The following is a 14214-nucleotide window of genomic DNA, read 5'->3' as shown; positions in this document are numbered from 1 at the left end:
TTGGGTATACTTTGTCCTCGGCAGTAAGTTCACTAATCCTAAAAGGTGCCAAACTCCCAGTTTATGGGAACTCAGAGGATGTGCTGATCACAGAATCCTTTGTTTTTATCTCTCACTTATTCTTCCAACCTCAATGAATTAGAATTTTTTCGGGTCTTGCACCTTTTCCTTCTCCCAGCTTGTCTTGCCTCCTCATGATTTTTCCCACATACTCTTTTTCCATTGGTGCACCTTTTGTTCTGATTTCATGTCTCTCCCCAGATGTACTTTGGATCATTGTTGACTCCTTTGTTTATTGGGCCTCTTGCCATGTCGTTGTCAGAAACCATGAAACAGACTGAGACAGAAGTACAATCCAAAGTACAGTCCAAAGTTCATTAACCAGATCGGTTAATCAGCCAGGCCATAAGTCAGGGATCCAAGGAGAGCAACCGCAAGCAGGATAAGAAGCCAGGTGGGATGTCAGCAAGCCAGTCTTGAAACAAACAGCAGGAGATGGTTCCCTGTGATCTGACCAACGCGAAGGAAAATGAAAAAGTGAGCAGGAAGGCTTTAAATAGGCAGGTTAGACGAGCATCATCGGGAACAGCTGGTAACTGTGGAAAGAGAAGAGAGCTGGCAATTAGCCGACAGCTGAGCGGTCAGCCCAGAGGAGGAAGGGCTAAGCCAGCCCTGACAGTTGCATTTTGATACTGTGGGGAGAATTTTCCTTTGCAGTTGGCAGAATTTGTTGTCGCAGTTTTCATGGCCTACACTGGCTGCTGGTATTACCAGAAACAATTCGTTTTAGGCCCCTTCTTTCTTATCATTCATGTACGGGGTAACAATGTAAGGCATTACCGGCCTGTAGATTCCACCTCCTCTATTAGGCATGGTATTGCTCTGTGTTGTGCCAGTTTTACCTATCTATCGTTTGGTCCAACATTAGTCCCCCTTTTCTGGTTTTGGGACATCACATACTTTGTTCTTGTTTCTAGTTCTTGTTTGGATTTGTTTCGTCGCAAGGTGAATGCCTAGTTTTTGTCCACAGGATTGGTGGAATTGTTGTCTGCAGCTGGGGTCATTAGGGAGATAACAGTATTTAATAAGACCTGATGGGATTAATTTAAATGATTTGCCTAAATATGTTCACCTCTGCCTACAATTTGGTGTCGAGCAGGTGCTGGCTGCGGTAGGGTGCTCGTCAGTGTACCACTTACTTGCGTGTGGTGGTTTTGACCTTGCCAGCAATTGATGTTGCTTTATGGGCTATGCCCTCAAGTTAAATTCTGTGATCAGTCTAATGTCTGTCTGGCACTGATAGTAAGGGCATGCCTCTTAAACTATGTGAGTTTATATTTATGGGTGCTCATGGTATAATGTGACTGCCATTGTTTGGTACATTTGGAAAGTTGTACTTTTGAAACGTTCAATAAAACTGTGGCCTTGCCCTATTTAAACTTAATCAGCTTCTGTGTCTTTTTGGGGGGCAAGGTATTGGTTTATTAGTAGGTCATAAATGAGCCTATTTTTCTTAGCAGTGAAAGTAGTAACAACTGCTCTATGGCTGTACTGTATTGTATACTGTGCACTGCACCAAAAAAGTAGTAGCAACTGCACTATGACTGCACTGTATTGTCTATTGTGTATACCACCAGAACAGTAGTAGCAACTGTACTACGACTGCACTGTATTGTGTACACCACCAGAAAAGTGGTAGCAACTACAATCCCCAAAAAACACAGTTTTTTTTTTTTTAGTTATTGATACCGTGGCGATGGAGTGCTGTCTGCCTTTAGACAAATTGGAGGGTTTGAAGCAGGAGGTGGCTGGGGCTTTACAGATGAAGAAGATTCAGCTTTGAGCCCTGCAATCCCTTCTGGGCAAATTAAATGTTGCTTGCCGCATCAAGCCGATGGGGCATGTTTTTTGTAGATGACTGGCAGCGGCCACAGCAGACATTCGAGCTCCGCATCATCTTATTCATCTGGGGCTGGATCACAAAGCAGATCTGAAGGTGCAGGACTCTTTTTTTTTTTGTCCACCTATAATGGCCGCTCTCTCTCCGGCAGTTTTGAGGCTTTTTACCAGGGAAAGTGGAGTGTCGGGGTGTGGCAGGTGGCCTGGAGGAAGGCTGGTTTAACTCGCAATTTAGTGGCGTTGGAATTGTTCCCCATAGTGCTGGCAGTTGAGCTATGGGATGAGGAATTTAGGAACCACCGCATGCGTTTTCCTTGTGATAATCTGGGGGTTGTACAGGTCATGAATAATAACACTGCGTCTTCTCCCCAGTTGTGCACTTATTGTGGCATCTGGTTCTGAAGTGTTTATGTATTAACTATTTTGTGACTGCTGTGCATGTTCCGGGGATTGATAATTCTGTGCCTGATGCATTGTCTCGTTTCCAGTGGGACAGATTTTGTCAACTGGCGCAGAGGTGCATGGGATTCCTTTCCCCAAGCGGTTATAGAGCATTGCATTGCCACTGCCCAGCTGTTGATCCGTAGATCAGTTTCTGCAGCTATTTGGAAAACATACAGCAAGGTTTGGTTGGAATTGGGTGCCTTGGTGCGGGAAGTAGGGGAATGCACTCACGATGAGGGTAGAGTTAATTTGCTGCTTTACTTTATTGGTAGGAACTTTGAGGGTGGGGTGTCTGCTTCATATATATCCTGAAAGTTGGTGGGGCTGGCCTTTATGTTCCAGTTGGCTGGTCAACAGGAGGCTACTAAGGCTTTCATGGTTCGGTGTGCTATGCGTGGATATCGCGCTGGTCATGCGGCAGCTGACACAAGATGCCCAGTTGCTTTTCACGTTTTGGGGGAAGTGGTGGAACAGTTGGAAAATGTTTGCATTTCCCAGTTTGAGAGGATCTTGTTTCGGCCGTTTTTGTGCTGGCCTTTTTTGGAGTTTTCTGGGTGGGAAAGATGGTGAGTAAGATCAAAAAGGGGGTGGCGGTTTGGATGTTTCTGATGTGTTGGTGCAGGGGGGGATTTTGGGGTGTTCCTGAGGACATAGTACGTTGGCTTGGAGTCCCGGGAATGTTATGGTCTAGGTTAGTACCTGAAATGCACAGGTATGCTCGATTAGACCCCCCTGATATGGTTCTATTACATGTGGGGGTTAATGACCTGGGTTTGCGGTGTACAAGGGAATTGACCAGGGACATCAAATTTGACCCTGTTACAGTTGCAATCCTTTTTCCCTGATATAATTTTTATCTGGTCCTATATTGTGGCCAGGACGGCTTGGCGTTTAGCTCTCTCTGTCGCAGGTCTGAACAGAGCCAGGGTAAAAGTTAACAAAGCGGTGGCAACGTTTTTTGTGAGAAATGGGGGTTTGGTGGTTCATCACCAGGATTTGGAGGAGGAAACGTTTTTTGCGTTCGGATGGCATGCACCTGAATGCTATTGGGATTGACCTGTGGCAGCTAGGTTTGCAGGATGGCGTGCAACAGGCATTTAGGATGTGGAAGGTATCACGTGTGTGCTGTGGCGCTAGGTCTATGGGGTCTTTTACAGGTGGTGATGAGAAATAATGGAGGTTTAGGGGGGTTGGGCACATATGGAGGTATGGGTGTCCTTAAATGGTGACAATGGTGTGGAAAAGGTTGTATCTGGAAGGAAGTTGCTGGGTTGTCCCTGAGCTTGCGTAATACACGGCGGGGGGCTTTTTATGGGTGTACCAATACAACTAGTTGGTTGGAAATTATAATTTACCTTCAAAGACCCCTAGATCAGGAAGGTTTAATGCTGATGTGTATTTTGGTTGATAATGTTTTTTGTAAAAAAAAAAAAAATTTTTGCATTAAGTTATGTTTCAGAGAATTTCTTGTATTTCATATGTTTGTAATAAAAAAAGGCTGCTATGGCCATTCGAATCCAAAAAGAATGTGTCGTCTGATCAATTGCTAAATAACATATAGTAGGGAACAGGTTGTCAGTTAGGGAGCCTCACGTATATGCACATTCCTTAGTCAAGTAGTAGCAACTGCACTACGGCTGCACTGTTTTATGTACACCACCAGAAAATTAGTAGCAACTTTTCAGGGCTGGTCAGTCCTTCCTTCTCTGAGCTGGCCGCTCAGATGTCAGCTAATTTCCAGCTTTCATCTCTCTCCACAGTTTAGCAGCTGTTGTGGATCTGCTCGTCAGTCCCACCTACTTAAAGATCTGCAACTGACTTCATTCCTGCCTTTGCCTTCATCACATCACAAGAAACCATCTCCTGCGTTCCTGTTTAAAGACTGGGTTTGCTGACATCCCTTCTGGCTCCTTATCCTGCTTGCTGTTCCTCTATTTGGATCCCAGACTTCTGGCCTGGCTGATTACCCAATCTGTTTACTAGACTCTGGCTTGGCTGATTACCCGATCTGGTTACTGAACTCTGGCTTGGCTGACTACCCCATTCAGTTACTGGACTCTGGCTATGCTTTGACTATGCTTACTCTATTTATTTACCTTTTTATTTTTATTAATAAACTATTAATGTACTTCTGTCTAGGTCTGGTTCATGGTTTCTGACACAACTGCACTAAGGCTGCACTGTGTACACCACCGGAAAAGTAATACAATACTTTCTGGTGATGTACACAGTACACAATATAGTGCAGCCATATTACAGTTGCTACTACTGTTCTGGTGGTGTACATATTACACTGTAGCCATAGTGCAGTTGCTACTATGTACACCACCAGAACAGTAGTAGCAACTATACTACGGCCGCACTATATTGTGTGCTGTGTACACCACCAGAAAGGAAGTAGCAATTGCACTACAGCTTCACTGTATTGTGTACTGTGTCATGCACCAGGAAAGTAGTAGCAACTGCACTATAGCTGCACTGTGTTGTGTACACTACCAGAAAAATAGTAGAAATTGCAATATGGTTGCACTGTATTGTGTACACCACCAGAAAAGTAGTAGCAATTGCATTACAGTTGCACTGTATTGTGTACAACACCAGAAAAGGAGTAGCAACTGCACTGTATTGTGTACTGCACCAGAAAAGTAGTAGCAACTGCACTACGGCTGCACTGTATTGCTTACACCACCATAAAAGTAGTAGCAACTTCACTACGGTTGCACTGTATTGTGTACTGTGTACACTACCAGAAAAGTAGTAGCAACTGCAATATGGCTGCACTGTATTGTGTACTGTGTACACCACCAGAACAATAGTAGCAACTGCACTATGGTTGCCCTGTATTGTGTACTGTGTACACCACCAGAAGCGTAGTAGCAACTGTACTAAGGCTGCACTATATTGTGTATACCACCAGAGAGGTAGTAGCAACTGTATTACGGCTGTGCTGTATTGTGTACTGTGTACACCACTAGAAAAGTAGTAGCAACTGTACTATGGCTGCACTGTATTGTGTACTGTGTACACCACCAGACCAGCAGTAGCAACTGCACTACGGATGCATTGTACTGTGTACACCACTAGAAAAGTAGTAGCAACTGCAATACGGCTGCACAACAGCGTTCTGCGGGCGCTCAAATTTCCCACGCATGCCCCATAATGTTCCTTCTTCGGCAAACAAGCGAACACCCTATGTTCAAGTCGAACTTATGTTTGACTGGAACATCGAGCTCATCCCTAGTCACCAGTACGGTATTTGTAAATTGAAGTCACATCCCCCCTCAAGTGTCTCTTCTCCAGAGAGAATACGTTCAGTGCTTGTAACCTTTCCTCATAACTAATATCCTCCAGTCCCTTTTATTAGCTTTGTTGCCCTTGTTTGTACTCGCTCCATTTCCATTAATCCTTCCTGAAGACTGGTGCCCAGAACTGGACAGCATACTCTGGGTGCGGCCAGACCAGAATCTTGTAGAGCGGGAGAATTATCTCTTTATCCCTGGAGTTAATCTGTTTTTTTAATGCATGCCAATATTCTGTTTGCTTTGTTAGCAGAAGCTTGGCATTTCATGCATTATTTTACATGTATCTCGATTTAACCTTTATGAGTCATGACCCTTAAAGGGAAGCTTTTGCCTTTTTTTTTAAGATATATATTTTAAAGAACCAGCATTACACAGATAAACTTACCAATGCACAAAAATGTTTTAAAAACCTTGATAGTATCATAATTGTATAGGTACATGTATAGGTACATGGTGGCAGCCATATTTGCAACTGAAGTACTATAGGCTTCAAAAAAAGAGCCTGTTTTATAGCTTGAATTGTTTTTTAGGAGGATTTTATGCTTTAAGTCACTGCTGCTTCCTTTAATTTAATAAAAAGTTTTATAGGTCGAACTACAGGTAGTCCCCAGGTTATAAACCAAGGTTCTGTAGGTTTGTTCTTAAGTTGATTTTGTATGTAAGTTGGCACAGGTAATTTTTTTTAAGAGTAACTCCAGCCAAAAATGTTTTTTTATTTTTTTAGATAGCACAGGTAAGGGTTAAAGTGGAAGTAAACCCATCGATTTAAACAGTTTAAAAAACGGCATGCCAGGAATGCGAACTGCACATTGGCTGTGCTCTCAACCAAACTGTCAAACTACCCAATGGCTGGTGTCATAACGGATCACATGTGCAGCACCGTGGCAGCTGAAGATTAAACAGAGGCAAAGATGGCAGCTTTCGTGGATAAAAAACGATAGGGGAGTTTACTTCCACTTTAACACCCCTGTAATGTTTGTTTTGCTGTCTGTCCCCCTGTTCAGAAGATTTCATCTCACTTTCTGTCCCTGTGACAATTGGATTTTGAAAAAATTGGGGTGTGGAAACAAGGATTGGTGATAAAGCTTTTTCCCATTGTAACTCTTATGCCATGTACACTCGAAGTTACTACAGATGAATGGAATTTCCGATCAGAACTCTTTCTGACTGAAAAATTGAGAACCTGATCTCAATCTTTTGCTGGCTGGAATTCGGACAGCAAAAGTCCGATGGAGCATACACATGGTCACATTTTCCGACCAAAAGCTCTCATTGGTCTTTTGCTGGCCGAATTTCCGATCATGTGTACGCGGCACTAGACCTCATGCACACTGGACGTTATAAAAAAGCCAGTAATGTTAGCTGTAGAAAGCTGTAGAGTGAGTTTTTTGGAGTGGTTTGGCGTTTCTTAGTTTTTTTTTTTTTTTTTTAGCAAAACTATACTCCCATTAAAGCTCATGGCTCAAAAATGATGATAAACGCCGAACAGCAGCATTTTTTGGCATTTGTACCTGTTTTCAGCTTTTTTTTTTTTAGAGCTAGAGCATTTTTAAGGCTGAAAAACTCCTCTGAAAACCCACTCGTTTCTGGGGGGTTTTTCCAGCCTGAAAACGCCCCTTCCAAAAACTGCTGGTAACAGCCTATGTGTGCATGGACAGCCTGGATAACATGCTGAAGAGTTTATTGGCTGCTGAAAAAAACATCTGGACGTTTTTACAGCTGCTGTTTTTGGCTTCACTCCTTACATGAGTGAATTTCCCTTCCTAGGGGTGGATTTCCTCTTACTTCCTGTTGTTTCCCTCAGTTTGTAAGTATGAGTCTGAGTTTGTAAGTCTATGTTATAAACCCAATACAGGCAGCCCTTTGTGCAGATGACTTTGGATTTACTGGAGAAGATACATTGTAGTTAACAGGGATGAGAGCAAGCATGGACCTGCCAGCAATGAAGGAGAACAAACTAGAAGCATTTCAGGGGCTTTCATCAGGGCTTTAATAGTTGTTGAAGGGAAATAGGCAAGTGAGGGCTCATGATAACTTAATAACTGGAAACAGCATTTCTGTTTTCTATGAAATAATACTCCAACAGCTATTGTAATTCTATGTTTTAAAATAAAAACCCAGAAAGTGAAAAGGACAGCAAGTTCTGCTTTACCTTTCACCTCCTAGGCCAGCCTTTTTCAACCTTTTTAACACAGAGGAACCCTTAAAATAGATTTGCGGTCTCAGGGAACCTCTGCTAAAAAAATTACTATATCTACAACTTATGATACATTAGAGTGATGGTCAATGGGAAGAATGCTCCTTACATTAGAGGTGTGGTCATTGGGAAAAATGACCCGATAATAGATAGCTAAAAAGTTCAATGGTGTCAGTGGGAATTTATCTGAGGGTCAGAAATTGCTTATTGCTAAAGAAACCCCTAGTAATCTTTGGAGGAATTCTAGTTGAGAAACCTTGTCTTAGGCATTAGCAGATTGCACAGTGGGGCTTTGTGACTTTCAGCTATCCTATAACAGTCAAAGTCACAAGTGTTTAGCCCAGGCTTGAGCAGATGTACTGTATGGGTTCCATAGGGTTCAACAATGGTGGCACATTTTCACCTGTACTTGTCCACAAGAAGCATGCAGAAGAGTAATATATTAACACTTGATGTACACTGTAGTGAACTGGAGATACTGTACATTCACAGCCCACCACCAGGCCTCCTTTGCATGTTCCACCCACAGCATGTCCTTCTTCACCTCTCATTATTTTCCTGCCAGAGAACATTCTCCTCAATGTAGGGTTGGCTTTAGGGGTTTTTACAGTGTGCTTCTAGCCAAATGGAAACTGAACTACTTTGCTTAACGTGGAACTCCAGGATTCTCCATTTCCCCAACCATTAAAACACACCCCCCAGTATTTTTTAACTCATATATAGTATACACCTCTTTCTTTAAGCATGCTTATGTCCTTTGTCTTATCCTTCCTCTGACAACATCAGGGGGATAATCATTCTTCTAGAACTGAGCAGCACTCACATAATGACATGTGAGCACCACCCAGTCCTGGAGTACTATGAGCCCAGATTGTGTGATGACATGACCCCTAGAGAATGTGTAAATGATAGATTGAACTCACAGAAAATAGGTACTTGAATTAACTGACAGTGTTCCTCCAAATACTTTTGCATTCACTGACAACGCACCTTCATTTCTGCAATAGCCAAATCCACAACTTTGTATACAATCCTACTCCACACCTAAATTTGCTAACACTGCAATTATATACTTTTCTGCACTCATAAACATTGCAACAATTTGCACTTTTGCACTCACCAATACCACAATGATGTGAACTACTTCATTTTCTTTCAGGGTGCTCCCTCCTTCTTGGTCCAAGCAGGGCCGTTTTTAAGTCAGGGCAAAAGGGGGCAGCTGCTCTGGGCCCTGTCATTGTTGTGGGGCCCAAAACAGCTTTCTCATACTTGCCAACTATCCAGGTTTAAATTCCCTTGTCCCTTGAAGTTTTAGTCCTGTGCTGTGTCCCAATATCTCAGTGTAAAGTGCTGGCTCTAATGCTGCCCAGCTCTGCCCTATTGTTGTGTGCAGATGACTCACCTGCAGACCCTGTGTTTACATGTAAATTACCGACATTCATATGTACTAAGTAAGTAAATAGCTGCGGCCGACGCCATTGATATGTAAATAAAGGCGACATTCATATGTATATCATGATCCCCTGCTGTGAGGAGATGATGTGCTGTAACCTCTAGCAACTAATCAGTGAGCCGTAATGTGTGCTGTAACCTCTAGCAACCAGTCAGTAAGCAGTAATGATATGCTGTAACTGCTGGCAACCAATCACAATTGCTGCCTGATCTGATACAGTAAACTGATTTTAAGTCTAGCTGCTATTTATTGTATTTCTCAGAGCAGGTGGAGAGTGAAATTGCATGGGGGGGCCCCAAGAAAAATGTTGCACAGGGTCCAATCTATATTAACGACGGCCCTGGGTCCAAGCAATACAGCCGAGCTGTGTCTTACATGACAATGGCCCAATATCGCTGATTGTTCATTCATAAAAGTCACACAGTATTGCATCATTATGTAATCCATCGGCCTGAGCCCTGTATGGGCATTACATCATTTACGAATTTTTATTCTGTCGTACTCAAATTTTGTGACTTTAGTTTAGATTCCATTTGATATTAAAATGCGAAAAGAAATGGATGATTGTTTGTCCGATACTCTCATCGTGTGTACCAGGCATTAGTGTGAAGTTCTGTTTGTACAATCAATATCAGGATATGTAAATTATCCTATAATAACTTTCTGACATTTCAATCTCTGAGAGCAATCACATTTCCCTTTATATTAAGGGGCTTATATCAAACATCCATCAGTAATTTAACACATTTTTCATTCATGTGATGCTCCAGACATAACAATTCCGCATCCTCACAGGTCTAATTAATAATATCATCTCTCACACTTTTAGATTTTTCTTGATATACAGGCATGTCCCTCCTCTTTCCTATCTACCCGGTCCTTCTGAAACAGTGTGTACTGTTGGATATTTACAGCCCAGTCATTTGTGTTGTCTAACCAGGTTTCTGATACTCCCATGATGTCAGAATTCTTCTCAAATAGCAGTTCTAACTTTTTCCATCTTGTTAGCCAGACTTGCATTTGCGTATACCTTTTACTTTTTTACTTTAGTAATTTATTGCTGCTTACTCTTGGATTACAGTTGGCATCAGCCAAACTTCCTGCATTGAGAATGGCAGATTATTTTCTCTTACCCCAGGGCCAAGTTTAAAAAAAAACCTCCAAACTTTTAACTATTTATTATCCCAATAGAGCTACACCCTTCTCATTTATGTGCTGTTTATCCCTACTGTAGAGCCAGTAAAAGTGAGCCCAGCTCTTAATGAACTCCAAACTTTCCTTCTTACACCAGTTCCTCAGCCATTTTTTCAATTCTCTTAGCTCCAGCAGACCTCTCTGGTGTAGGTCATGGCACAGGGAGTATTTCTAAAAACACTACCTTGAGGTCATTTTAGCTTAGTACCTTGTTTTCATTTTCATCTTCAGACTTTGTCATTAGTACCACACTGTGCCATAATAGCTTGGTCCTCTCAACCCCACCCAAAAACTGTTCTACTGTCTTGCGATGTGTTGAACTTGATTGCTTGGTAAACAACATACTGTTTGGCAATCAAAGTCTTTTTGACAGATTACTCTGGAATCCCCTACCACCAGTACTTCTTTATCTTTGTCTATCAACTCCTGTCCATAGAAAAGTAACTCCCCTGGCAGCTAGTGGACTTATTCTGCTGCAGTAAAGGTACCTCTGAGCTGATATCCTCAACATCATACAACCGGGCATATTTATTGGGGTATACTTACCAAATCAGGACTAGCCTCCCTAACACTTTATCCTCCACCCTGATCTACCCTGCCTTCTGACCATAACCCAGCTACTTACCCTTGGCTCCTGTACCTTCATATTTATACCCTCCTCTATACTGTCCTCAAACTGCAACTGATGGGTAAGGCTCAGACTCCTCTCCAAGTTGTTAATGCTCCACAATGTTGCAAGTTGTTTATTTAGATCTAGAATATGGGCTTCTAAATGAACAACTTGCTCACCCTTGAATAGCTGCTCAAGGAACATATACATGGAGCGGGATGTTCAATGTGTGGCATGTTCACCACTAACCTGATGAGGATACTCAAAATGTTGGTATACTGTCATATTGCAAACCTTTCTTTTTTTTTGCTGATCTAAACATGAGACCCTAGACCATCCTTTTTACAGAGCCTAACAGTTCTGGCCATGCCCTGCTATTCTCACAGTAAACAGGGCTTCTCTCAGTGCCCAGCAGCTACAACAGTACCCAGCAGTTACAAGATGAACCAAGCAGTTTTTGCAGTGCCCAGTAGATCGTTATCCCAGTGTCCAGCAGTGTTATTGCTTGCCCACAAGTCTTCTCAAAGTGCCCAGCATTTGATATTACAATGTCCAGTATTCTTATAACAGTGCCCAGTAGCTCTGTACCGAGTAGTCATTATTCCAGTGCCAGAAATGGCATTATAGTGCCTAACAGGGATTTCACATTGCCCAGCTGTGTGTCCAGTTGTAAGATCGCAGTGCCCGGTAGTTGTTTTTACATAGCCCAGTAGATTATTACCCAGTATCTGTTAAAGTGGTATTAAATCCAAAAAACAAAAATGTATTGTATTGCTTTTACAAAATCCTAGATGTGATGGCTGCATTTGTTTTCTCTTAAACATTTTTCCTTTATTTTCTATGGCAATTAGTAGATTGAGACAAACCATTTTACATTGACAATGGTCACCGGCTTCCTTACACTGCACACAATGCAACCATGAACACTGACCAAGAATGCTACAATGTACAATTTTTCCCTCACCAATATTGACACACGCTGCTTTTTTATTCTTATATTAATCCAGTATTAATAGAAGGTATTTTACTGAGCACTCTCTATAAGTTATTTTGAGTTACAGGTCCTTGTGTGTCTTTATTACTATTAAATGTGTAGTGATATGTGATATGAGGAAACAAATTATATTGGATTCATAACACATAGTGTGGTGCTTCATTAATTTGGGTATAGCATACCCCATGTTCTCTTCATCTAAGAAAAAAACAACGTAGTGCTTGAATCCAACATCTCCAATCTACAGGTTCACACAAACAATGTGCCAGTATGACAGCCAGAGAACTGGCATTTTCAGAAGGAATGATCAGCAATAATAGCCTATATAATAGCAATAATAGCCTCCCTGATTCTCTTATGATTTCCTTTAAGGTCAGGAGCGATAGTCATATAGTGCCCGTCTTAGAATTGATGAATACTACTGACCCACTCTAGTTATATGCTTGATTCAAAGTGTCCATGTACATTGGAGGAAGTATAAAAACGTTGCCAATTGCTGGATATAGACAACAGTGCCATATAAACAAACACATTACATTTATACTCACGCTTTTGCTGCTTGGTGTGTTCTAAGTCTAGATCCAAATGTAAGTATCAGGAAGTGTTTTTTCTTCAGAGTCCCGAGCATGCAGCTATACCAGCTTCTCATATTATCTTTAGGTCTCCTAGTGACAATGATTTCAGGAAGTACTCATAACAACTTTGTATAGAGTTTGTAAAGTATGCCATGTGCAATTGAAACTACCAAAAATCTTAACACGTCATTTAACATTAATACAAATCTTACCTGTGTTGGCATGCTGCCTTTTGCTCTTTGCTTGAAATGACAGTGTTTTAAAAAAGTACTCACACCCCTTGAAATTTTCTGCATTTTGTCATGTTACAACCACAAACTTAAATGTATTTTATTGGGATTTTATGTGATAGACCAACACAAAGTGGCACATAATTGTGAAGTGGAGGGAAAAATGATAAATGGTTTTCAAAAGTTTTTACAAATATCTGAAAAGCGTGGAGTGCATTTGTATTCAGCCCCCCTGAGCCAATACTTTGTAGAACCACCTTTCTCTAGAATTACAGCTGCAAGTTTGTTTATGTACACTATATTACCAAAAGTATTGGGATGCCTACCTTAAGACCCCTTTCACACCAGGGCATTTTGCAGGCGCTATAGCGTTAGAAATAGCGCCTGCAAAACGCCCTAAAGAAGCTGCACCATTGTGTGTAGTGTGAAAGCCCCGAGGGCTTTCACACTACAGCGGTGCGCTGGCAGGACGTCAGAAAAAAGTCCTGCCAGCAGCTTCTTTGGAGCGGTGAAGGAGCAGTGTGTTTACCGCTCCTCCACCGCTGCTGCCCATTGAAATCAATGGGGCAGCGCTGTAATGCCGCCGGCAAAACGCCGCTATTGCGGCGTATTGCTGGCGGTTTTAACCCTTTTGCGGCCACTAGCGGGGGTAAAAGCGCCCCGCTAGCGGCCGAAATGCGCTGCAAATCCGGCGGTAAAACGCCGCAAAATTTTTTACCGCCGATGCAAGGTGCGGTGTGGTGTGAAAGGGGTCTAACACGTACATGAACATTAATGACATCCCAGTCTTAGTCCGAAAGGTTCAATATTGAGTTAGCCCACTCTTTGCAGCTATAACAGCTTCAACCCTTCTGGGAAGGCTGTCCACAAGGTTTAGGAGTGTGTCTATGGGAATGAATGAACATTCTTCCAAAAGAGCATTTGTGGGGTTAGGCACTGATGTTGAAGAGAAGGCCTGGCTCGTAGTCTGAGCTCTAATTCATCCCAAAGATGTTCTGTCGGGTTTAGGTCAGGACTCTGTGCAGGCTAGTCAAGTTCCTCCACCCCAAAACCCACTCATCCATGTCTTTATGGACCTTCTGTCTAGAGATCTCGGTAACTCTGGAGGAGCTGCAAAGGGCCTGTTGGCTGCTTCTCTGATTAATGCTCTCCTTGCCCAGCCTGTCAGTTTGAACAGTTCTCTGTGAGATGTTCGAAGCTTGGGATATTTTTTTTTATAACCTAACCCTGCTTTAAACTTCTTAAAGTACTTTATCCCTGACCTGTCTGGTGTGTTCCTTGGCCATTCATGATGCTGTTTGTTTACTATGTTTCTC

The 14214-nt window shown here is 42.2% G+C and overlaps 1 protein-coding gene across 1 annotated transcript in view; it reads right to left on the bottom strand.

Annotated features, from left to right (window-relative positions):
- The window catches only part of LOC143930356 (membrane-spanning 4-domains subfamily A member 4A-like), a 431861-nt gene extending 419100 nt beyond the window's left edge, over positions 1 to 12761 (bottom strand). The window contains exon 1 of the mRNA XM_077454620.1: positions 12642 to 12761. The gene's annotated coding sequence lies outside the window, so the exon portion shown is untranslated. The remainder of the gene's footprint in view (positions 1 to 12641) is intronic.
- Positions 12762 to 14214: the final 1453 nt, after the last annotated feature.

The sequence above is a fragment of the Lithobates pipiens genome, unplaced genomic scaffold (assembly GCF_037356315.1).
Source record: "Lithobates pipiens isolate NorthernLeopardFrog02 unplaced genomic scaffold, aLitPip1_a1.2 Scaffold_25, whole genome shotgun sequence".
NCBI lineage: Eukaryota > Metazoa > Chordata > Amphibia > Anura > Ranidae > Lithobates > Lithobates pipiens.
This window is presented reverse-complemented; position numbering and strand designations above follow the sequence as displayed.